At 39.6% G+C, this 27,646-nt stretch overlaps 1 non-coding gene across 1 annotated transcript; it reads left to right on the forward strand.

Moving 5' to 3' along the window:
- Positions 1-12,004: 12,004 nt before the first annotated feature.
- On the forward strand, positions 12,005-12,077 carry TRNAA-AGC. Its single transcript has one exon. It is a non-coding gene; the product is annotated as a tRNA-Ala (tRNA).
- The last annotated feature ends 15,569 nt before the right edge of the window (positions 12,078-27,646 follow it).

The following is a 27,646-nucleotide window of genomic DNA, read 5'->3' on the forward strand; positions in this document are numbered from 1 at the left end:
GCAAGTCACATGATCACCCCGGTCCGGCTATTAGGGCGTTTCAACCCCGGCCCCTGGGCCAATAGGAGCCGAGTCTTCGGAAAGGGGCGGGGCCCGGGGCGCCTGCGCTCTGGGAGCCCTCGGCGCTTTGGTGGGAGGCGGTTTTGCTGGCGCAGTGGAAGGCCGGCTGTGGGGGTAGGCAATCACTGCCACCTTGTCTAAGAAGAAACGGCACCAACAGCGTTGCAGTTTATGTTACAGTTTTCCCAAGGCTGTTAACTGAGGTCTCAAACCAGGAGTAGAGTCACAAAGATTAGATGCCACTGACCCTGAGAAAAGCACCTGGAAAGATCTGGAATGTTTCTAGCAAGGATCTCTGAAGAGGACAAAGGCCTCTTCTGTGTCTCCATGGCAGGCATATTTGCGATTTTTGGGATCCTGATGGATGCACTGTTGCAGATTTACAGGAGTCAGACCTAAAATCAACTGTTAGTGCCCCCAGTTTGTCCTCATATGCTCCAACTTGTTACTGAGAATTCTGGTGATTGTTCCATACCTGTTAATCCAACCAGATTTTAACTTAGTACAGAAAAGGTCTTCAATCCATGGCATCTCCTCTTTTTTTCCTTTTCTTCTTCTTTTTTTTTTTTTTTTTTCTTTTTGAGACGGAGTCTCACTCTGTTGCCCAGGCTGGAGTGCAGTGGCATGATCTCAGCTCACTGCAACCTCCACTTCCCACGTTCAAGCAGTTCTCCTGCCTCAGCCTCCCAAGTAGCTGGGATTACAGAAACATGCCACCAAGCCCAGCTAATTTTTATATTTTAGTAGATTTGGGGTTTCACCATGTTAGGCAGGCTGGTCTCGAACTCTGGACCTCAAGAGATCCGCCTGCCTCAGCCTCCCAAAGTGTTGGGATTACAGGCGTGAGCCACCGCGCCTGGACTTCTTTTTTTTTTTGAGATGGAGTCTTGCTGTGTCACCCAGGCTGGAGTGCAGTGGTGCAACCTCAACTCACTGCAACCTCCACCTCCTGAGTTTGAGCGATCCTCCTGCCTCAGGCTCCCGAGTAGCTGGGACCACAGGCATGTACCACCACGCCCGGCTAATTTTTGTATTTTTAGTAGACACAGGGTTTCACCATGTTAGTCAAGCTGGTCTTAAACACCCGACCTTAGGTCGTCTGCCCGCCTCAGCCTCTCTAAGTGCTGGGATCACAGGCGTGAGCCACTGCGTCCAGCCCATCTCTTCTTAATTTAGCTTTTCTCTCATACATTGAATCTATCTGGCTATTCACCATTATTCCTTCTCCTGAATAATGCCTGGTCGCCTTTTTGTGTTTTCTTTTTTTTTTTTTTTTTTTTTTTTTGAGACGGAGTCTCGCTCTGTCACCCAGGCTGGAGTGCTGTGGCCGGATTTCAGCTCACTGCAAGCTCCGCCTTCCGGGTTCACGCCATTCTCCTGTCTCAGCCTCCCGGGTAGCTGGGACTACAGGCGCCGCCACGTCGCCCGGCTAGTTTTTTGTAGTTTTTAGTAGAGACGGGGTTTCACCGTGTTAGCCAGGATGGTCTCGATCTCCTGACCTCGTGATCCGCCCGTCTCGGCCTCCCAAAGTGCTGGGATTACAGGCTTGAGCCACCGCGCCCGGCCAACCTTTTTGTGTTTTCTGTCCAGCTCTCCAGCTTATCTGTTTTACAATACTGTACTTTGTCTTTCCATCTTGACTGTTACAAGTTCATAAGACAGAATCTCCCTCCTTGAGCTGAGGTAAGAATGAAATGTAGTAATTAATGCAAAGTGACCATGATAGTGACTCAGCTTTTAATAGGTACTCATTAAAATATTAGTTCTAGGTCTGGCATGGTGGCTCACACCTGTAATCCTGGCACTTTGGGAGGCCAAGGCAGTGGATTACTTGAGCTCAGGAGTTTGAGACCAACTCAAGACCAGCTTAGGCAATGTGGTGAAACCCCATCATCACCTAAAGTACAAAAATTAGTCAAATGTAGTGGCACACACTTGTGGTCCCAGCAACTCAGGAGGTTGAGGTGGGAGGATCTCTGAAGTCCTCTGGCAAGTTGAGGCTGCAGTGAGCTGAGATTGTGCCACTACATTTCAGCCTGGGTGACAGAGTAAGACGCTGTCTCAAAAAAAGAAAAAAAGTCTTTAAAGCAGGGGTCCTCAGCCCCTGGGCCACATACAAGTTAGTTGCTTATTCAGAACTGGGCTATACAGTAGGAGGTGAGTGACAGGCAAGCGAGTGAAGCTTCCATCTGTATTTACAGCTGCTCCCCATCACCCGCCTTACCTCTTGAGGTCCACCTCCTGTCAGATCAGCAGCAGCATTAGATTCTCATAGGACCGTGAACCTTATCATGAACTGAAGATGAGAGACATCTAGATTACGTGCTCCTCATGGGAATCTAATGTCTGATGATCTGTCACTGTCTCCCATCACCCCCAGATGAGTATTTGAATTACGTCTCTAAGCCTCACTGTGCTGCACCTTTTATACTTATAGACTCTGTATCTAAGTTAATGAGACATTTTATGTAAATCCTGCCCAGTGAATCTAGTCTAGTTGCACAAAGACAAGCTCAGGGCTCTCACTGATCTTACATTATGGTGAGTTCTATAATTATTTAATTAGATATTACAATGTAATAATAATAGAACTAAAGTGCACAATGAATATAATGGGCTTGAATTATCCCCAAACCATCCCCCTCCACCGTCTGTGGAAAATTCGTCTTCTACAAAACTGGTCCCTGGTGCCAAAAAGGTTGGGAACTGCTGCTCTAAGGGGCACCATGCTCTCTGTTTCTTTCTGGATCCGAAGTTTTCTGAGACTTTAGATGCCAAATAAGTGCGAAAAAAATTGAGACTTTTTCTTTCTGAGTCTTTTTTTTTTTTTTGTCTTTGTCTCTGCCTCTTGGTTTTATCATATCTTTATTTTTCATTTACATTCAGATTTCCTTTTTTCTATTTCTGTTTCCCAGGATTCCTTTCATTCAATCCATCCTCAACCAGATACACTTGGAGGACTAGCCTTAAGGGGACTAACATAATCTGAGGAAGGTAAACTATAAGGAAGTTTAGGTGAACCTAAAGCATATTCCCTGAATAGACTGAGTCTTTCTAAGATTGCCCACAGTGTTAGTGACAGCACCTTAGTGTTTGAGTTACATCTGTAAGCCTCATTGTGCTGTACCTTTTATACTCATTGGCTCTGTATCTTAGTACAACATACTCTGTAAATCCTGCCCAGTGAGTCATGTAGACTCAGGTTTCGATTTAGACAAGAAGGTTGTTTTTCAAAAGATTCATTGTCAGCTCAGATGAGCAAGTAAAATCTTGTATAGCCCCTTATAGTCCCTCCTCTTCTGCAGCTGAAGAACAATATCTTTCAGTTAACAGAAAGCATATTAATTGTCAGTTTATCAGTCAACAACTGTTTGCTGATGTGTGTAAGATAACGGAAGCCCTCAAAACAAATGGGAGAAACTTTTGCAACTGAAGGAAAAAAGTAGAAAATAAAAATAAAAAGCAGGTAAAACAGTCAAGAAATAACTTCTGGTTCAATGGAATTGTTTTGTAAGACACCGGTGATTCTTTTAGAGAACAATCATATAGTACCTCAACCTCAAGCTAGCCAAAAATCTAGGTACACATTCATGAACACAATTGGGGCAGTTTTAATTTATTCATTTGGTGAGTAGCAGAATCTCATCAAAGGGCTTTGTATGTGTGGGAAATCATGCCCCCAGATTGCTTTGGAAGAGAGAAGCAGCAGTTCTCAAGACAGATATGATTCTGTATACCCTAAAACAGCAGTCCCCAACCTTTTTGGGACCAGGGACTGGTTTCATGTAAGACAACTATTCCACAGACTGGTGGGGCAAGGTGGTTTTGGGATGAAACTGTTCCACCTCAGATCATCAGGCATTAGGTTCTCATAAGGAGCATACCACCTAGATCCCTCGCATGAGCAGTTCATAATAGGGTTCGCGTTCCTATGAGAATCTGATCTGACAGGAGGCGTAGCTCCGGTAGTAATGCTCGGTTACCTGCCACTCATCACCTGCTATGGCAGGCCACACATCGTTACTAGTCTGCACCCTGGGGGTTGGGGACCTCTGCCCTAAGAGGAATGTGAGTTTTTTTTTGTTGTTGCCGAAACAAACTACCACAACTTAGTGTATTAAACAATATATTAATAAATGTATTATCTTAAAGTTCTGTAAGTCAGAAGTTTAACTTGGGTTTCACTGTGTTGGCAGCATGTGTCCCTTTCTGGAGAATCTGTTTCCTTGCTCTTTCCAGCTTCTAGGCTTCCTACATTCCTTGGCTTATAACCCTCTTCTTTTGTCTTCAAAACAAGCAATGAAAGATCAGTTCCTTCTCATGTCACTTTGCTCTAATCCTCTGTCATTCAATTGCTCTCTGAAACAGCAGAGAAAGTTTGTTTACTTTTAAGGATTCATGTGATTAAATTAGGCTCACCTGGATAATCCAGGCTACTCTATCTCAGACTCCTAACTTTAATGACATCTGCAAAGTCATTGTTCCCATGCAAAGTAATATATTCACAGGTTCTGAGGATTAAAATATGAATATCTTGGAGGGGGGCATTATTCTGCCTATGCAGAGTTTTAATTACACTTTCCCCATTTCCCTACTTTCTTGACTGATTTTTGTCACGATTTGGAAAATTATAAATTTCCCAAGAAATGCCAGGAAGGAATTTCCGTACGGAAACACTGCAATACAGCCTGGAAAGCACTATGGACAGTTGCATGGACCTCATAGTAAGAAAATCTAACATAGGCTTCAGGCTGGGGAGAGCTTTATAGACAATGGATGTCATAAATAGTTTTTTGAAGAATATGTAATAGTTATCCTTGCAAAAGTTAAGGGAAAAGAGGGAGAGAGGGTTGGAGTCATTAATTCACAGGACTGTGATTAAACTGAGACATACACGTTTCATTTTTAGGGGTAAGTTAAAAATAGTTTAGTATGAGTTCGAGTGTAGGAGGAGAGGGATATAAAATTTGAGAGTTAAGCATGGGACCTGTGTAAGTCTATTCTCATGCTGTTAATAAAGACATACCTGAGACTGGGTAACTTATAAAGGAAAGAGGTTGAATTGACTCACAGTTCAGGATGGCTAGGGAGGCATCAGGAAAGTTAGAATCATGGCAGAAGGGGAAGTAACCATGCCCTTCTTCACATGGTGGCAGCAAGGAGAAGTGTCAAGCAAAAGGAGAAAAAGCCCCTTATAAAACCATCAGATTTAGTGAGAACTCACTATCATGAGAACAGCATGAGGTTAACTGACACCCATGATTAAATTGCCTCCCACAGGATCCCTCCTGAGACATGGGGGTGTTATGGGAACTACAGTTCAAGATGAGATTTGGGTGGGGACACAGCCAAACCATAACAGACCCAACATTAAAGCCTAACAAGCTTTGACTTTTAAGACAACATTAGGAATACTTGAAGGGTTGTAAACAGTGGCACCACAGAAAGAAAATTGTGTTTTTAAAATAACTTCAGAGGCTACAATACAGTGTATACATTAAAATACAATCAACAGATTAAAATGAAATAAACAGGGAAATGGTTTGAGAACCTGCATAGTAATCACAACGAGAAACATTACAGTGACTTCAACTAAGTGGAGCAACGAAAACACTAATATACAGCTACTGTGAGTGCAAGTTAATGCAGTAAATTTGGAAAAGAGTGTGGCAGTATCTAGTTGAAGATACTTTTCTTATCAGTAATTCTGTAATCATTCAACAGGTTCTTCTTGTCTGCTGCCCAGAAAAGCCAATGCAGTGAGAACAGCAGGTTTTGCAGCAAAGAAAGAGTTTAATAACTGCAGGGCCAGCCAAGTGGAAGGATGAAAGATAATGCTCAAATCCACCTCCCTGAGAATTTGGAGGCCAGAGTTTTTCAAGGATAGTTTGGTAGACAGGGGGTAGGGACTGGGGAATGCTAATTTGTTGGGTGAGGGATGAAATCATAGGGGGTTGGAGCTGTCTTCTTGCACTGAGTCAGTTCCTGGATCAGGGGTTCATGAGACCCATTGAGCCAATTTTTTTTTGTTTTGTTTTGTTTTTGTTTTTGAGACGGGGTCTCGCTCTGTCACCCAGGCTGGAGTGCAATGGCATGATCTCGGCTCACTGCAACCTCCACCTCCGGGGTTCAAGCGATTCTCCTGCCTCGGCCTCCTGAGTAGCTGGGATTACAGGCACACACCACCATGCCTGGCTAATTTTTATATTTTTAGTAGAGATAGGATTTCCCCATGTTGGTCAGGCTGGCAGTTTTTTTTGTTTGTTTGCTTGTTTGTTTGTTTTTTAATGGGTTACCTGTCCAGGTGACATCAGCTGGTCCCTCAAAATACAGGGTCTAAAAAATACACCAAACACCTATCTTAGGCTTTACAGTAGTGATGTTATCTATAGGAGCAGCTGAGGAGGCTACAAATCTTGTGACTTCCAGGTACATTATTCCTGAACCATAATTTTAACCTTATGCCTAATCTGTTAGTTTTACAAAGGTAGTTTCAGTCCCTTAGCAGGGAGGGGTTACTTTTGGGAAGCAGCTGTTATTATCTTTGTTTTAAAATTAAACTATGAATTCCTCCATAGTTAGCTTGTCCTATGCCCAGGAATGAACAAGAACAGTTTGTGAAGTTAGAAGCAAGATAGTCAGCTATGTTAGATTTTTCTCACAGTCATAATTTTTGCAAAGATGGTTTCAATTCCACTCATTTTTGTATAGAAAATGCATGCTTATGTGTACCAGGATACACATTCAGGAATGTTTAGAGTGGCATCATTTGTAATAACTGAAGGATAGATACAATATAATAGCTATCAATGGCAATATGGTTATACAAACTGTGATATGTTCATACATGGAAGACTGTATTGCAATGAACAATATCAGGCAAGTGGTCATCCAACAACATAGATGGAATTTAAAAACATAATGAAAAGTTGATATAAAAGAAGCCAGACCTAATAATATCCTAAATGATTCCATGTGTATAAATATTGAAAACATGCATGTATACATACATACATACAAAAGAGTTTGGAAAAAGAAGACTTGCTGAGTCTTCTGGCCTTCATCTTTCTCCCATGCTGGATACTCCCTGCCCTCAAACATTGAACTTCAAGTTCTTCACTTTTTGGACTCTTGGATTGACACCAGTGGTTTGTCAGGGGCTCTTGAGCCTTTGGCCACAGACTAAAGGCTGCACTGTCGGCTTCCCTACTTTTGAGGTTTTGGGACTTGGACTGGCTTCCCTGCTCTTCAGCTTGCAGACGGCCTATTGTGGGACTTCAACTTCCGACTGTATGAGTCAATACTTCTTAATGAACTCCCCTTCATATACACATCTATCCTGTTAGTTCTGTCTTTCTAGGGAACCCTGACTAATACAGATCTAGTTGTACATACACAGATTTTGTGTACATACGTGCATACTTGCATACACATATACAGCATATGTACACCCCTACACATGCATGTGTGCACACATACATGTACACTGGCATGCACGAATACACATGTCCATACATGTGTGTGCACATGCACACACATGCCTACACACATGCATGTGCACACACACACAAATATGTGTGCAAATGCATGCATGTACGCACATACATAAATAACATATGTGTGCATAGATGTACGTACACACAAGCACACACATACCTGCACATGCATACGTCCATACACACATAATGCATATATATATACATACATGTAGGTACACATGAGCACAATGCATACATGTATGCATATGTATATGTGCATACACATGCACACAATCGTACATGTGCATACACACATGCATACACACCTGTATACACACCTGTTTACATGTTTAAACAATACATGCAAACACACATGTGCACATTTATACATACACGAATACCTACACGCAAACATGCAAAAATTCTGTGCACACACATACATGGACACACATGCTTGCATGCTTGCAGACATGCATATGCAGACACATGTGTACACACATGCATACACGCAGATGCATGTGCACATGGGTGCACACGTGTACACACACGTGTAGATGCATGTGCACACATGTGCACACACATGTGTTCACGTGTACATGCGAGCATTATGCATGTGTAGCTAAATGACTACAAGCATGATACACACACGCATACATGTACACACATGTTTAGTGCACATATGCATGCATACATACATTTAGACATACATGTAGATGCATATGTACATGCATGTATACATGCACATCTACATCTACACATGCATGGACCCACACATGCATGTACACCTGCATACTGTGCATATAATACATGTATACAGATACATGTGTGCATACACGTGTACACACATGCATGCATACACACATGGATTTGTAGATACATGTGTATATGTGTGTACACACAGACATACACATATGCATCCACACATACACATATACACATGAGATGGTACATTCAGCTTTCAGGAGGACAATCAGGGACTCTGTCACCTTGACAACTTTAGCCTCGCCGCCTTCTAGACATCTTGCCGGAACATCTGTGCCCACGTTTTTCTAACACTCATCAGAGTACTTTTACCATCAAGGCATCTGGGGGTTGGGAGAGCTTTTTGCACAGAAGGCTAGTTGGCTTCGTTGGAAAACTGATGATACATGAGGACTGGGGTGGTCAATCGCTCACAGGTTTCTTCATATGAAAAATGAGGACTGTGGGATTCTCTGGCTGGATCTCAGCACCTAGAGATGGATGTGGGCAATAGGAACTGCTCAGCAAGTATTAGCTACTGCTTTGGTTGCCTTCTCCCTGTGGAAAACTGGCCTCTCACATTGAATTTGTATCATAGGCACTCATGAGGGGCTTGACTGGATCAATATCCGATGACAGGTTTCAGTGCAGTTCTGTTGTCGTGGCTGATTTGCTCATTTAGTAGATAGCATCCAGCTTCTTGTGAACATTAAAATGAAATAAAATAAATTATGGAGGAATAGAATACAGACACATACTAAGGTATTATTTTCCAGACAAAATGGATTTGGATAAAAGAATCTAATTAAGAATTTGTGCATGATTCTTTTACAATTCCTTTGAGTCCTTTTTTTTTGGCCTGTTTTTCAAGTCTCTGATTTTTGTCACCCTTCTCCCATCAGGTCAGAGAGATAGCCAATGGTCAGAAGGAATCCTCCAGCAACAACCATAGCACTTTCTCCTGCCTGCAGATACCTGTTTTTATTCAGCCTTTATGGGAAGTAGCAGCACCATCCAGTTCTCAGAGAGCAAGCTCTGGAGTAACGGAGCTAACCCCAGTTGCTAATCTAAACTAATCCCAGTACCCCAGTGGATTTACAGATTGAGGTTAAAACCTAGCAGGGTTCTCTTCCTGGAAAGGACAGCCTTCCCTCTAAGGTTTCACATAGATACTGGGTGAGGAAAGGGCCCTAAATGGCTTGAAAAATTGAATGCTCTTTAGGTAAAGCAGGAAGCCCTGCTATGGAAGAGCATCATTTGAACATAAATCAGGTTATCAGTACAAAGAGAGTGTTCAGGAGGTCAAGATAGTTAAGCAGAGAGCCTGACCAGAATGTCCGTGGTGGAGAGAAACAATCTTGTTGGGAGAAGGATGACAATAATTGGAGACTTAGAATAAAGGCTGAAAATGATTCAAAGAGAATGCAAAAAGAATCAGGCACAAATGCTTTACTATATACTGTTGTGCAAATCTCACCTTACTGTGTGTTTGTATTCTATTCCTCCACAATCTTTATTTTATTTTGATGTTCAAAGAGACTTGTGGTGCCAATTAAATGAACAAAACAGTTAGTGACAACAGAAATGCACTAAGAAAAAGTCCCTCATCACCTCTTGAAAGCAGGTTCCTTAAAGGTGGACAATATCCCACATACAAGGACTTTTTCAGCACCACACATGGGAAATGGAACTGAATGTTTATTATTCTTTATATAAGTTGGTTGATATGACTTTTCAGCTTCCCTCAGTAGCATTATCCAAATTTTGTAGATGACACTAAAGCTCAGAGGAGTTAAACCATTTTCCTCAAATCACATAGTGTTAAATAGGAAAACCAGATATGAAAAGGAGATTTTTTTCTAAATTAAAAAAAAATAAAATAAAAAACCCATGAACTCTTGCTTTACCTTAGCACATAGTCTCGCCATCTGTTTTCTCCACACCAGGTCATTCATGTAACATTTACTCACATAATGAACACAAATAAATGAGTGGATTCATTCATCAGATATTAATTCAGAATCTCTTTTGTGTCTACAACACTAGGCTCAAGACTTCCCAGTGTCTTTGTCTCCTCTCCCTCAAATCTCTCCACCCAGCGTCTTGACAAATACTGTAGATCCTTCCTGCACAACGTCTCCAGAATCTTTTTCTTCCTTTTCACTCACCTCTGTTGTCATCCATGCTACGGTGTTTAAAGAGGATGTATTCTGCACCATGAAGTGTGATGGGCACTGGTGCTGCGGAAAGACTCCTGCTGTCCACCTCAGGAGCTGACACAATAAATGTGGGTAAACCTCAATCCTTTAATATCTTTGTGACCTCTTTCCCTTTAAATCCAATTCCTGTTTTCTTAGTTCAAGCTCTGACATTCAAAACTAAACACCTTTCTCTAACATGTTGCTTTAATTATTTAAGCCTTTTGCCTGGGATTTTTTCAATTTCTCTTAAGTTTTCATAAAACTCTCCCAACATATCTCTAAGTGACCAGACTTTTCAATCACTGCTTCCCTCAATGTGTATTTGACACACACACACACACACACACACACACACACACTCTCTCTCTCTCTCTCTCTCTCTCTCCACTTAAATTGAACAGGTTTATTTATTCACACAGGAATTCCTACGAACAGCCCAGTTTTCTCCAACGTATGTCCACTCCTTCTCTGCATAGCTCAATTTTGATTCTTACACTCTGATATTTTACATATTCTTACACTCTGATATGATCTTGTCTCTTATTCTTTATGGCTCTGCTCTGTAATTTTGTTGTTGTTGTTCTGACATATAGTTGGACATGTAACTTGTACATGACACACCTTAGCAAGGAGGCAACCCATATCTCAGATGTAAGTGAAAGAAGCACTCTCCAGGGGTTTCCTAGGGCAGTGGTCAGCACGCTGGCCTCATTCCTGAAAGGGCCTAGTTATGAAAACAACAGGAGCTTTTTGCCTTTCAGAAATGTGTACCATCTCACAACCCCCAGACAGTGTCAGCTACAAGGAACAAGTGATAGTGCCATCCCACCTTTATAACCACACACACAACACACACACTCATAAAAAATCATTTAATCATTTTTAATTATTTAATCTTTTTTTTTTTTTTTTTTTTTTTTTTTTTTGAGGCGGAGTCTCGCTCTGTCGCCCGGGGTGGGGTGCAGTGGCCGGATCTCAGCTCACTGCAAGCTCCGCCTCCCGGGTTTACGCCATTCTCCTGCCTCAGCCTCCCGAGTAGCTGGGACTACAGGCGCCCGCCACCTCGCCCGGCTAGTTTTTGTATTTTTAGTAGAGACGGGGTTTCACCGTGTTAGCCAGGATGGTCTACGATCTCCTGACCTCGTGATCCGCCCGTCTCGGCCTCCCAAAGTGCTGGGATTACAGGCTTGAGCCACCGCGCCCGGCCTATTTAATCATTTTTTAAAAATCAGTGACACTTTAGCTGGGCAGGTCTAGGCAGGTCCTCCTTTGCTGGGACGTGCCTTTTTCTGTCCTGGAATACCCTAAACTTGATATTGTGGTAGCACGGATTTTCCCTTTGTGACTTTATCCTTCTTCCCTTTTCTCCTCCTTCTTTGCAGAGAATGAGTAGACACTGCACTGTTGCCCTGGCCCATCAATGAAAAAATCTGCTCTTAGTACAGCCCTGCTTTTGCGTTGAAGTCCGTGAAATCACCTGTGTTCCAGGCCACCCACTAAGGATAAATAAAGCTCCCCCTGTGTGGGGAGTTAGCTCAAGTGGTAGAGCGCTTGCTTAGCATGCAAGAGGTAGTGGGATCGATGCCCACATTCTCCAAGCTTTATTATTTAGGTCTCCAAACCCAAGTCAGTGTCTGAGAGCAGGATACTGCTTTGGTTCAAGACACAGGAGCAGCAACAATACAGGACTGGTGACGGCTCTCTCCTGGCATTCAGCACAGTGTAGATCTACCGTGTAATTAGTTTTCTGTTTCTTCGAGGAGCTATGAAACCAAGGGACATATACAATTGCTCTTTTCTCCCTGTTTCTGCCTGCAGCTTGAATGTGAGACAATTGTGAAAAGTGCCACTTGGGTAAATACAGCCCCGGCTTTCTGGTGAGAGGACTGAAACCAGGATGTGTCAGGTAACTAGAATGTGCCTGGGCAGATACTGTAGAAAGCAAACCCATAAAGTTGTTCATGAGCTTGTGGACGCACCTGTCAGCTGTGAATAAGTGGCTCTAATCCCAAACAACTTACCAAAAAAGAGCCTGAGAGCTGAACTGAGCAATAGCCACACTTCCCAGTCCTCACTGACCATTGGGTTGCACACACTCCAGAGATCTTTGAACAGTAGTGTCAAGGCTTTGTAAATAGAGTTATCTTTGAAATAGCAATACATGGAAGGTTGGTTGGTACTTGGAACTTGAACACAAGGCAATTGTGTGCCTGCAAAAACAAAAATGGCAATATTTTCCTTAAGATTTCAACAAGACACAGTGTCTCATTACATAATCCAAAGAAGTCCAGGTTACAACCCCAAAATATTCAGCATATGAAAAAACAGGGAGAACTTATTTCACATAGCAAAGAGAATCCTTGACAATACTGAGAGGACACAGGTGTTAAATCATCTGACGCATACATTAAGCAGCTATTTTAACAATGCTCCTAGGATTAGGGGATAGCATTCGTGAAGTGAATGGAAAGTCTCACCAAATATTTGGAATATATAAACACCAATTTTAACTGAAGAATTTTAAAAATGTGTTAAACAAAACTCTTAGGGGAAATAAAAAGCTTAATTGGATGATCTCAATAACAGAATGCAGAAGACTAAGGAAAAAGTCTGTGAACTTGAAAACAGAACAAGAATACTTACACAATCTGAACTATAGAGAGAAAGGAGGATTTTATTTGTCCCTGAACAGAGGCTCAGGGAAAAATAAAAAATAATAAATCCAATATTCACATTATTGTAATCTGGAAAGAAGAGGACAAAGAAGTTTTTGTGGGATAAAACTTTGAAGAATTAATGGCTGAAAATGTATCAAATTTGTCAAAAGACATAAGCCAGATTTTTAAAGTTCAGTAAATGTCAAGCACGATAAACCCAAAGAAACCCATAGCAAGACATATCATAATCAAACTGCTGAAAACTAAGAAAATACAAAACAATTTTGAAAGCAGCCAAAGGGAAATGAAAGAGAAAATACCATATGAATGAGTGTAGATTTCTCATCAGGAACCACAGAGGCCAGAAGAAATGTCATAACATTCAGTAAGTACCAAAAGAAAAAGACATATCAACCCAGAATGCTATGTGGAGCAAAAGTATCTTCCAGGCATAAAGGCAAATAAATGCATTCTCATTGGAAGGTAAATAAATACATTCTCAATCCTCGCAAGACTGCTGGAAAAGAATTAGCAAAGATTTGAGATAAGAAAAGTGATACCACAAGGAAACTTAGAGCATCATCAATGAAGGAACAAAAGCAGAAATAGAAAATGTCTGGGTAGACCTAACAGACTGTTATTCTTCCCTTGAGATCATTAAGTATGTTTGATGATTGAAAACAAAAATTGTAAATTTCTCTGATGCAGTTGTCATTGTATCTAGATGTACTACATACATAAGATAAAAGGGTAAGTGTAATGGGCCTAACTCTTCATGAAGTTTCTATATTCAATTTGAATGGTAAAATATTGATTCTAAGTATATTGTAAAAGGTTGTATATGTATATGGTAATCCCTAGACCACTTACTAACCAGATTTAAATAAACCAAAACAAGATAGAAAGAGGAACATAGATGAGTTAAAACAAAGGGAAAAAAGGATAATAAATTATTAAATAATACACCTATCTAAAAACTTATCTGTAATAATATTACATGTAAATAATCTAAATCCATTAATTAAAAACTAGAGATCATCAGAATGTGTTAAAAATAAATATGCTCACTAAAGAAAGCCACCTGCAATACACTTATATATAAGAATCAAAGTCATATAGCAGATTGAAAGAAAAGAGTGGGAAAAGATACCTCATGCAAGCATTAATCAAAGACTGCTGTGATGTATATATATAAAATCAGACAAAGTAGATTTGAAAGCAGAGAAACGTTTTAGGAATAATGAGGGCTGTTAAATAATTATGATTGTCAGTTTTCCAGGGGGATACTGTCCCAAATGTATATGAGAACACAGAGCTTCAAAACTCATAAACAAATTTGGATACACAAGGTAAAAACAGAAAAATCTAATTAGTTGCAGACACTAACACTCCTCTCTCAGTAATTGGTAGACTTAGAGAAAACAAATCAGCAGACATATTGGAGAATTGAACCACACCATCCAGTAATGGACCTATCAACTTCGTAACGCAAAATAAAAATTTAGGTAGAAGGCAAAGACAAAAATTAAAAGAAAAGTAAGATCATGTTATAACCAGGAAATTAAGAGTAGTCCAGCATATAGAAGAGTGCTATTATTGAAAGAGTTTGAAAGAGTTACTTAGTTATTTTGAGACATTTTTGAAGGAGTTATTTAGCTGGAAATGACAGAAAGACTGAAAATGGTGAATCTGGAGGTGGATCTTCCCTCGTCCATATTTATTTTGTCTTCTTTTGAGGTCTAGGGTGTCTATACTTTCTCTGAATTACCTGATCCTACTACAGTGTCTGGCACAGAGCATCTCCCCAGTGAATATGTACTAAATGAGTGGATAGTAATTGATAGATTCAAAAGAGTTGTGCAAGAATAATGTTAATTATTTGACAAATCATCGAATGTGGTGTTTGAAGGAAGACAATGAATCAAAGTTGACTTGAAAGGTATGCCCAAGGCCAGACTTATTTCTGTAATCCCAGCACTTTGGGAAGTCAAGATAGGCAGATCCCTTGACACCAGGAGTTTGAGACCAGCCTGCACAACACAGTGAAACCGCTTCTCTACACAAAATACAAAAATTAGCCAGGTGTGGTGGTATGCATCTGTAATTCCAGCTACTCAGGAGGCTGAGGTGGGAGGATCAATGGAACCTGGGAGGCCGAGGTTGCAGTGAACAGAGATCGCACTGGTGCCTGGACAGCAAAGTGAGACTTTGTCATAAAATAAAATAAAATAAAATAAAATAAAATAAAATAAAATAAAGTAGTTAAACCCAGGCCGGGAGGGGTAGCTCAGACCTGTAATCACAGCACTTTGGGAGGCTGAGGTGGGTGGATGACCTGAGGTCAGGAATTTGAGACCATCCTGGCCAACATGGTGAAACTCCGTCTCTACTAAAAATACAAAAATTAGCCGGGCATGGTTGCAGGCACCTGTAGTCCCAGCTACACGGGAGGCTGAGACAGGAGAATGACTTGAACTCAGGAGGCGGAGGTTGCAGTGAGCCAAGATCTCACCAGTGCATTGCAGCCTGGGCGACAGAGTGACACTCTGTCTAAAACAAAAAAACAAAAACAAAAACAAACAAACAAAAAAAAAAAAAAAACAAAAGAAAAACTTTAGCCCAAAAAGTAAGCAAAGAGGAGGTTTGGAATTAGATATTTGGTATACGAATGAATGGGCTAAAGTGCAAAAGAACGGGCAGAGTAACTGAGCTAGTACAGAGGGAAAAAAATCACATTTAAAATGTAAAAATATCTGCCTCTCAATTCGGGCTTTCCCACTTAGCCGCTTTGGTGTTTTAGAAAAAACACTTAACTTATCTGAGCATCTATTATTTCTAAAAAGTGCATAAGTACAGACTAAGACATAGTTTTTTTGGCAAAATTCAGTCAGACTACATCAAGTAAACTCCCCTCCTAGTATAATTCATGGCACAAAATATTGGGGAAGAAACAGGGAGGATATGATCATAAGTTCAGCTTGTGTTTTTGTTGAGTGAACGTCTCCAGTCATATAGATGCAAGTGGAGACACACAGTAAGAGTAGTATGAACGGGAAACACCTTTGAACACCATTTCTTCCTTCATTCATTCAGTTGGTCACTCAATGAACTATCATGAATTGAGCACTACCTCTGTTTCTTATCAACAAAGGAGACTACGGAAAGGAAGAGTGACTAAGATCTCTAAAGAAGGGAAAAGCTAGATCATTGGGCCACAAGAGGGAAAAAAGTAGCAAGAGGTACAATTGTTTCTGGTCCCTCAAGCCAGAAGGTCCTATCATTGTGAAAAATACTGGAAACGGGTGGACTCCACCTGTCCTGAGTGGGGAAGTTTTCCAGTGCAGCATTGGTTGATAAAGAGTGATTTCCAAGTAGCATTGATTGTGTTCTTTAAAAGCTAGGAATTGATAAAGCAGAAGTGTGTGGGAAATGAGATGTGATAATCTGGATGTCAGCTCTTGGAAACAGTTGCTCTCTTAGAGCAGGAGACTGCCTGTCAATCTCATATTCTGAAGGTCCTGAGTTTGAACGTCAGACAAGGTACAGCTTTTGCCACTATTTCCTTTAAGGGAAACAAAATAGGTGTGATAAATAATGGAATACAAATGCTATGAGATAATGATTTCAAGACAGACCAAATATTAGCTTAAAATTTAAAAGCGAGATCTCTTTTTTTTCCCTTTCTTTCTTTCTTTCTTTCTTTCTTTCTTTCTTTCTTTCTTTCTTTCTTTCCTTCCCTTCCCCTTCCTTTAGAAAAACAAGAGTAGTACATAGACAGTCAAACTTCAAGTACATTATCCAAGTGAGGATTCTGGAAAGAAGACACCAAAAGCAGAGAAGAAGGAGAGGCAGCCTTTGTAGCCAGAATTGGCTGGGAGCTGGGAGTGACTTCCCTATGCAGGGAGGAGTAAGAGACTTCCAGTGGACCACTTCCCCACTGTGGAATTGTGTAGTCCTGGTCATGGGGAAAACCCTTATCCCTCCCAATCCCTGAAACTAACATAGGAAACTGCCAGGAGACCAGGGGACAGAACTGCTTCAGGGAAGGAGCTTGCACTTGGTCCCACACCCTTTCTGAGACTTAAGCAACAACAGTAAGGCACCATTTTCAAAACCAGCCTCTGGAGAACTTCACACTGTTTTGGGACTCAGCTGTGCCAGAACCAGGGCATTATGGAAACTCATTATGGAACCGGAGATAGGGGAGCAAGCCAGGAAGACTGCAGCAATTAGGACTAGAAAATGAGCAAGGCCAGGGTGGCAGTGACCAATGCCAGAAAGTCAGTGCAGCACTGTCAGAATCTGAGATTGAGATACAAGCAGTGCACACTTTGCTGCTGGGACTTGGTTGTGAACTGGTCATGAGATCCTACAGACAGTTTTGGGGAACAAGTGCCACCATGACTGAGGTGTGAATGAGACATGTGTTTCCCACCCACCTGCTGGTAGGCTGTGATAACTGAGGGAAGCCTCACCATCTCCAGCGGCAGGGCCTCAGCATGACTGCTACCTCCCCTCAACCAAGAATTCCACCCGGGGCCTGAGGGTTGTCCCACCCATCTGCACCTCACAGCTGGTACTTAGTCTAACCATTAAGGAGACTGAACACAAGCCCACAAAGCCCAACTTGGACCCCCTCTAAGACAGAGTCCATAATCTGGGGTCCTTTGTATTGCCCAAAGCAATATACCACCTTGGACCTTGGAGCAATCCTCCAGAGGGCTTAAATTCGGGCCTAAACTTCTGACCACTACCACCTCTGCTTCAAGTGCCACCTGCAGGCCTGGAGGCTGGCCCACCCACCCCAATATAGCCACTGTGAACAGCAACACACATTATTTGAGGTCCAGAGAATCATCCTGTCATTGCTACTCTCATCACCTATACCACACTAGCTGTCCAGGGGCCTGAGAACCTACTCACTCACCTGGTCCACTGCTGCCACTACCAGGATCTGAGCAACACCCCTGGATGCCTATGAATCAACGTGCTGGCAACCACCAACAGGTGTCAGCACTGACCAGAGGCACAAAGATAGGTATGCTCAGGCCACTATCGCCACCACTGGAGCCTGAAGACAAGCTCAACCCATATTCCAGTCTATCGGGGAACCCGCCCCCGGTAATTCAACATTATTTCATGTAGGTTCTTTTCTATTTCCCTAAGTGTTGGCCGGTCTGAGAAATAAAGAGAAAGAGTACAAAAGAGAGAAATTTTAAAGCTGGGTATCCGGGGGAGACATCACATGTCGGCAGGTTCTGTGATGCTCCCCAAGCCACAAAACCAGCAAGGTTTTTTTTTTTTTTTTTTTGAGATGGAGTCTTGCTCTGTCACCCAGGCTGGAGTGCAGTGGCCGGATCTCAGCTCACTGCAAGCTCCGCCTCCCAGGTTCACGCCATTCTCCTGCCCCAGCCTCCCGAGTAGCTGGGACTACAGGCGCCCACCACCTCGCCCGGCTAGTTTTTTGTATTTTTTTAGTAAAGACGGGGTTTCACCATGTTAGCCAGGATGGTCTCGATCTCCTGACCTCATGATCCGCGTGTCTCGGCCTCCCAAAGTGCTGGGATTACAGGCTTGAGCCACCACGCCTGGCCAACCAGCAAGTTTTTATTAGTGATTTTCAAAAGGGGATGGAGTGTATGAATAGGGTGTGGCTCACAGAGATCACATGCTTTAAGGACAACAAAAGATCACAAGGCAGGAGGTCAGGGCAAGATCACAAGGTCAGGGTGAAACCAGAATCGCTAATGAACTTCCATGTCCTGCTGTGCATGCATTGTCATTGATAAACATCTTAACAGGGTTCAAGAGCAGAGAACTAGTCTGACTAGAATTTGCCAGACTGGTATTTCCTACTCCTAGCAAGCCTGGGGATGCTGCAGGAGACTAGGGCATGTTTCATCCCTATCTACATCTGCATAAGAAGACACTCCCAGGGCAGCCATTTTAGAGGCCCTGCCTTGGGAATGCATTCTTTTCTTCTACAAATCTATTAATATTCCTTACTGGTGTAAGAATTCAGCAATATTTCTCTTACCCATTTTCGGTAATAAGAGAAATATAGCTCTGTCCTACCCAGCCCAAAGGCAGCCAGACTTTAAGGTTTTCTCCCTTGTTCCCTGAAAATTGCTGTTATCCTGTTCTTAAGGTGCCCAGATTTGATTTGTTCAAACACACATGCTCTACAAACAATTTGTGCAGTTAACGCAATCATCACAGGGTCCTGAGGCAACATACATCATCAGCTTACAAAGATGATGGGATTAAGAGATTAATGTAAAGATAGGCATAGGAAATCACAAGAATATTGATTGGGGAAGTGATAAATGTCCATGAAATCTTCACAATTTATGTTCAGAGATTGCAGTAAAGACAGGCATAAGAAACCTAAAAGTATTAACTTGGGAAATTAATAATGTCCATGAAATCTTCACAATTTATGTTCTTCTGCCATGGCTTCAGCTGGTCCCTCTATTCGGGTCCCTGACCTCCCGCAACACCAGTCCTAGCACAGCATCACCACAGCCTCCAGTAATAGCATCACCCTAACCCACCAAGTAAATCACAGATACGAACACTGTTTATAGCCAGATAAATCATACAGAGATTACACTACTGCATGCACCCAGAATTGAAGCAAGAGTACACTACTCAACCAACATCATAGACACATCTTCAAGAAAATGTTTACCCTTGTGAAAGTAAATTCAAAAACAGGAAGAAGCAACTGTTACACTAGATGTGCCAATAGCAACATAAAACACAAGAAACACAAAACAGCAAAGAAATTTGCCACTTCCAAAGGAACACAGTAGTTGTCCAGCAAAGTGTCTTAGTTAAAAAGAAATTTTCCAAATTTCAAATAAAGAATTCAAAATATTAATTTTAAGGTTCAGTGAGATAGAATTCTGAAAAACACTACAATGAAACCAGAAAAACAATTCAGCACATGAATAAAAAATTTACCAAAGAGATAAATGTTTTATAAAACAACCAAATAGAAGTTCTGAAGTTGAAGGATTTATGGAAGGAAATACAAAACACATCTGAAAGCTTCCACAATAGACTAGATGAAGCAGAATAAAGAATCTTGTAATTTGAAGACAGGATTTTGAATTAATCCAGCCAGAAAAAAAAAAATAAAGAAAATAATAATAAAAAAATGAGCAAAGCTTCATGACATTTGGGGCCAAACAAAGCAACCAAATTTGTGAATTATTAGTATCCTTGAAGGTGAAAAAACAAAGAAAGGATTAGGAAATCTATTTAATAAAATAACAAATTTTGAACTTTACAAATCTAGTAAGAGATTTAGACATTCAGACACAGAAGACTCAACAATCCCCAGGCAGATACAATGCAAAAGTCCTTCTCCTTTCTTATATTCAGACTGTCTAAAGTCAAAGTTAAAGAGAAAATCCTAAAAACAGCAATAGAAAAGCATCCAGTCACATTTAAAGAAAATCTCTTCAGACTAATGATGGATTTCTCAGCAGAAACCTTACAGGCCAGAAAAGGATGGGATGATATATTCAGAGTGCTAAAAGAAAAAAAAATCTGCCATATAAGAATACTATGTCCATCAAAATTATCCTTCTTAAACAAAGGAGAAACAAAGTCATTCTCGACAAATAAATCCTGAGGCAATTTGTTACCCCTAGACCAGTCCTATAAAAAATGCTCAAGAGAGTCCTAAACCTGGAAGTGAAGCATGATATTTACCATCACAAAAACATATGAAACTATAAAACTCACTCACAAAGCAACAATACAAAGGAGGAAGATAAAAGACTCAAATGGTACCACTATGGGAATCCACAAATCCATGATGAATTATAAGAGAAAAAGAAATAAGCTAAGACAACCAGAAAACAATCCATAATATGACAGGAAGGAAGCCTCACATGTCAATAATAAATTAAAAATAAAGGATTAAATTCTCCTCTTGAAAGATATAGAATGGCTGAATGAAAAAAAAAAGACATGATATAGCTATATGTTGCTAACAAGAAACACACCTTATCAGCATAGACTGAAAGTAAAGGAAGGAAAAAATATATTCCAGACAAAGGAAAATCAAAAGCAAGTGGAGTAGCAATACTCATATGAAAAAAAAATAGCAGTCTTTAAGTCAAAAAGAGTGGAAAAAAGAAAAAAAAAAGAAGAAGGTGATATGCTTTGGTTCTGTGTCCCCACCTAATCTCACGTGGAAATGTAATTCCCAGTGTTGGAGAGGGGTCTGGTGGGAGGTGATTGGATCATAGCAGTGGGCTTATCATGTATGGTTTTGCACCATCCCTTTGGTGCTGTTCTTGTGATAATGAGTGAGTTCTCACACAATCTGGTTGTTTAAAAGTATGTAGCACCTCCCCTGTCTGTCTCTTGGACTTGCTTCTGCCATGTAAGATGCCTGCTCCCACTTTGTCTTCCACCATGAGTAAAAGGTCTCTGAGTCCCCCCAAAAGCAATGCTGCCATGCTTCCTGTGCAGCTTGAGGAACTGTGAGCCAATTGAACTTCTTTTAAAATATATTACCCAGTCTCAGGTATTTATTTATATTAGTGCAAGAAACCACTAATACAGAAGATCATTATAATGATAAAGGTATCAATTCAGCTTGGGGATAAAAAGTTCTAAATATATAAACACTCTACACTAGAGCACTCAGAATCATTAAAAAATATTAATGAAACTAAATAGATAGACTACAGTACAGTAATAGTGGGTAACTTAAACATCTTACCCTCTGCATTAGACAGATCATCTACACAGAAAATCAACAAGGAAACATGTCATTTAAACTGAACTTTAGCCCAAATAGACCTAACAGATATTTACAGAACATTCTATCCAATGACTGCAGAATGTCATTCTTTTCATCAGCACATGGAACATTCTCCAGGACAGAACATATGTCAGGCCACAAAACAAGTTTCACCAAATACTTAAAAACTGAAATCATATCAGTTATCTTCTCAGACTATGAAAGAAAACTAGAAGCCAATAACAAGAGGAGCTCTGGAAACTATACATGGAAATTAAAAACCATGGTTCTTAATGACCACTTGGTCAATAAAAAAACGAAGATGGGAAATTAAAAATCCCTTGAAATAAATGAAAAGGAAAACAATATACTGACATCTGTGGGATACAGCAAAAGCAGTGCTAAGAGGGAAGTTTACAGCAATAAATGCCCACATCAAAAAGTAGAAAAGTTAAAAACTTACAATCTAACTGTGAACCTTAAGGAGCCAGAAAAGCAAGAACAAACTCAACCCCCAATCAGCAGAATAAAATAAAGATCAGAGCAAAAGTAAATATAATAGAGTCTAAAGAAACAATACAAAGGATCAATGAAACAGAAAGTTGGTTCTTTGAAAAGATAAATAAAAGATAAAGCACCAGCAAGAATAAAAGAGAAGGCCCAAGTAAGCAAAATCAGAAACAAAACATTGCAGCAGATACCACAGAATTACAAAAGATCATCAGAGACAATTAAGAACAGCTATATGCTGACGAACTGAAAAACTTTGAGGAAGTGTATAAATTATTAGAAACATACAGCCTACCAATATTGAATCAGAAAGAAATAGGAAAAACCCAGACCAATAATGAGTAGTGAGATTTAATCAGTAATAAAAAGTCTCCCAACAAAAAGAAGCCCAGGACTGGATAGATTCACAGCCAAATTCTGCCAAATATACAAGGAAGAATATCAATCCTCCTGAAACAATTTTTAAAAATTCAAGAGGACAAAATTGTCCTTAACTTATTTTGAGACCAGTATTACTCTAATCACCAAACCAGGAAAAGGCACAAAAAAAGAAGAAAACTACAGGCTAATATCCCTGGTGAACATAGATGCAAACATCCTCGACAAAATACTAACAAACCAAATCCAAAGGCACATCAAAATGATATTACACCACAATCAGGTGGGATTTATACAAGGAATGCAAGGATTATTAACACACACAAATCAATAAATATGATATATCATTAACAGAATGAAAGGCAAAAACCATATGATCATCTTAAGAGACACAGAAAAAGCACTTGATAAAAATTCAACATTCCTTCATGATTAAAAACTCTCAACAAACTAGAAATAGAAGAAACATACCTCACAATAATAAAAGACCATATAAGACAAACCCATAGATAACATATTGAATGGGGGAAAGGTGAAAGCCTTTCCTCTGAGAACTAGAACAAGAAAAGGATGCTTATTTTCTCCATTCCTATTTAAAATAGTACTACTATAAAAATCAGTAACATTTCTATACACCATTAGTGGTCTAGCCAAATAAGAAATCAACAAGGCAATCCCATTTATAATAGCCACAAAAATAGAGAGAATAAAATACCTAAGAATATATTTAACCAAGGAAGTGAAAGTTCTCTACAAGGAAAACTACAAAACACTGATGAAATAAATTGAAGATGACACAAACAAATGAAAAACATTTCAGGCTCAGGGGTCAGAAGAATCAATGTTGTTAAATTGACCCTATTGCCCAAAGTAGTCTATAAATTCAATACAATACCTATTAAAATATCAACGTCATTCTTCACAGAATTAAAATTAGCAATCCCTTAAATTCTTATGAAACAGCAACAACAACAACAACAAAAAGAGTCTGAATAGCCTTAACAATTCTGAGCAAAAAGAACAAAGCTGCAGGCATCACATTGCCTGACTTTGAATTATACTGCAAAGCTATAGTAACCAAAACAGCATGACACTGGTAGGAAAATAGACACATAGACCAATGGAATAGAATAAAGAACCCAGAAATAAAGCCACATATTTACAGTCAACTGATTTTCAAGGAAGCCAACAAAAACTTACTTGGAGAAGTCACCCTTTTCAATGAATGATATTGGGAAAATCAGATAGCCCCATGCAGAAGAAGGCAGCTGGACTCCTATCTCCTACCTTATACAAAAAATCAACTCGATATGGATTATAAGACCCAAATGATAAAAATACTGGAAGAAAATTTAGGGTTAACTCTCCTATACATTGGTCTAAGCAAAAAATTTGTAACTTAGACTCCGAATGCACAGGCAAGAAAAAAAATCTAGGCAAACAGCATTTAAACTAAAAGCTTCTGCACAGCAAAAGAAATAATCAACAAAATAAAGAGACAACCTGCTGAATGGGAGAAAATATTTGCAAACTATTCATCTGACAGGGGGCTAATATCCAGAATATACAAGGAACTCAAATAACTCAACAGGAAAAAGCAAATAATCCCATTAAAAAGTGGGCAAAAGAAATGACTATATGTCTCTCAAAAGAAGACATACAAAGAGCCAGGTTTGAAAAAAAAAATGGTATATGAAAATGCTCAACATTACTAACCATCAGAGAAATACAAATCAAAATCACAATGAGGTGTCATCTTACTCCAATCATAGTGGTTACTATTAAAAAATACAAAATAATAGATGTTGGTGAGGGTGTAAAGAAAAGGAAAGGAATTTTTATATAGTTTTGGTAGGAATGTAAAGTAGTAGAGTTCGTATAAAAAACAGTATAAAAATTTCTTAAAAAAAAAAAAAACAAACTGAAGATAGAATTACTAGAATTACCATTTGATCCAGCAGTCTTCACACTGGGTATCTAAGGAAAATAAATTAATATATCAAAGGGATATCTTCACGAATGTTTATTGCAGCACTATACATAATAGTAAAGATAGGAAATCAGCCTAAGTGTTCCCTAATGGATGAATGGATAAAGAAAATGTGATGTACATAAGGAAATCATGTCATTTGCGACACCATGAAAGGCACTGGAAGTCATTCTCTTAAGTGACATAAGTCAGGCACACAAAGACAAAAATCATATGCTCTCACTGATATGTGGGAACTAAATAATTTGGACACATAGAGGTAGAGGGTAGAAAACAGATAACAGAGACTGGAAAAGGTGGGTGGGGAGGGGAGGATGAAGAGAAGTGGATTAAAGGGTACAAACATAGAAGTAATAAATTCAATGTTTGATAGCAGAATAGGATGACTATACTTTCAAAAAATGTATTTTACTTAGGTAATGAACACTTTGAATACTCTGATTTGATCACTATGCATTATTATATACATTTAATAAATTTCTCATGTACCCCTTAAATTTGCACAGATTTAAAAAATACAACATGTCACACTGTACTATGTAACACAACTTGTGCTGGTTTCCATACTTAATTTATCAAATATTTAGTTAAGCTCAACCCAGATACAAAAGGACTATCAGAGGAAGTGCTGACAAAGAAATAGAGGAACATATGAAAAACCAGCTAGATGGCTCCTATTTCCATTTTCTATCATATAACTCTTGTTTAGGGAATTATTAAAATTTCCTGAAAAATCTCATACCACTGTGATTGTGCTTGATAATTCTTTGGCAGGTACTGTTGGTCATCTGTCCTAGTGCCAACTCCTCCCAAGGCAATTTCAGTTATTGTTGTAAAAATGGCCATAAGACCCAATTCTGGCCAATAAAATGTAAAAGCAGAAAATCTATCCGGTACTTCTAGGATAAATTTTTTAAATAAAAAGACTCTGGTGGCATGCCCCTTCAGCTACCCCTACCCTTCGTGTATAGAATACAAATACCATTCCTTCCTGCATGGCATATAAATACCACTATGATGGACAGAAGCTCAATAGCCATTTTTGCGACTCTGAATTGACACAGGAGAAAAAGACCGAGAGATACCCAGACGGCAGCTTTACCATCACCGAGCTTCTGAATCAATGCTGCCAGCATGCAGTTTTTCAGGCTCTTAGTTATATGTGAAAAATAACCCCTTCCTTATGTCAGTATTTGTTAGTCTTCTACTACCTGTAGCACTTGTAAGCCTCTTAATTGCATTTTATAACGAGCAAAAGGAGAAAGTTAAGATATACCATAGCGCAGAGTTCTCATGTTAAGCTTATTAGTTTAGTTATTCTCAGTAACTAAAATCATCATTATATAGTATCTATCATCATGAAATTTCTCACAACCTTTATTACCTAAAAATAAAAGCATTAATGAGTTAATGGACTTATTTCTACGATTTTACTGTATTCAAAGAAACAAAAGATGCTTTAAGATCAAGGTCTATACCCTCAGTGAATGAACAAAAGAAATGTGATTAAAGACTAATGATGTGAAAGGTTATCAAAAGAATAAAGCTGCAAAACCTCAATATCAAATGGTCAGTAAAATTTAGGCATACTGCAAGATACAATTAACTTATCTTCAGTGTATTACATGTTCTCCTGTAAGCCTAATTGTGCACCTCTTCCATGGCGTTCTTGTATTCACAGTAGAGATTAGGAAATCGTTAGCTTAGTCATTAATTGGTAAAGATTTCTTTCCACAAGTGAATTTTCATCGAATCTTAACACGTGATTAACCTCACTTCACATATCAAGAGAAATGATGTGAAACCATGTGAAACCCTGGAAATATTCTGTGCCTATTGAAACCTATTGAATAATTCGAGATCATAGGTCCCATTCCTTTGTTCAAATATGAAAATTGTGTTCTTCTGTTTCATGATAGAAACATGAGACATGCAATTATAACATTTACAAACCTTACTCTAGGAATAGGTCAGTAAAAACTGACTTGATCCTTGACTTCTTTTCCATAAGTCACTGAATTAACTGAGAGTGTAAGAATGAATATGTCATGTATAGTTGATTCATACCATGAAGTTTTTATCTAAATTTGAAACCTAAGTCTGGATATATCTGAAAATTCATATTGCATTTACTCATGAGACTTGAATTCTGATACAGAGAAACTAGCATATGCAATGTGGCCAGATCATAACCAAACAGGTCATTATGCTTCTGAAATTAATTTGAATAAATAACACCAAGAAAAAGCAGTAAAGCCCATTTCGGTTTTAATTCTATTGTAAAACAAAATCAAAACCACCACAATGAAAGCTCCTTTCATCAAAAACATTATTTGCAATATATACTAGAGTAGTACAAGAGAAACTGCAGCTAAATGGACAGATAAAGCCAAGTGAAGGAGCTAAAGGCAAAAGGAAACAAGTGCTCGAAACAGAATGCAGGCCAGCAGGCAGCCCAGCCAGCACTGTGAAAATGTGAATAAGCACATTCGGTAACCAACATCCAGTCATGGACACCTGCTGAACAGTATGTTTGGTTTTCATTAATCTGCTAGAAAATGGAATGTTTGCTTGTCCCATGTCGGAGAGATATGAGACGAGTACCTAGCCAAAGAAGTCGTTTCTTTTTCTTTAAAGAGGGTAGGACTGTATGATGGTGGAGCGGAAAGAAAGTGAGGCACTCTTTCTCACTCTTGATCTGCTTCCCAAATGACAGGTGACAACTGGGAAAATACAATGCAAGAACTTATTTTGTCTGGAGTCTACGCCCTTTTTATAAATCCCACAATGATAAAAACACTGAGGCAAAGGACAGTGATGTTGGTAATAATAAAAAGAGAATAAACCACAAGCTGTTTTTGTTTCAT

Source organism: Rhinopithecus roxellana, chromosome 4 (assembly GCF_007565055.1).
Source record: "Rhinopithecus roxellana isolate Shanxi Qingling chromosome 4, ASM756505v1, whole genome shotgun sequence".
Classification (NCBI taxonomy): Eukaryota; Metazoa; Chordata; class Mammalia; order Primates; family Cercopithecidae; genus Rhinopithecus; species Rhinopithecus roxellana.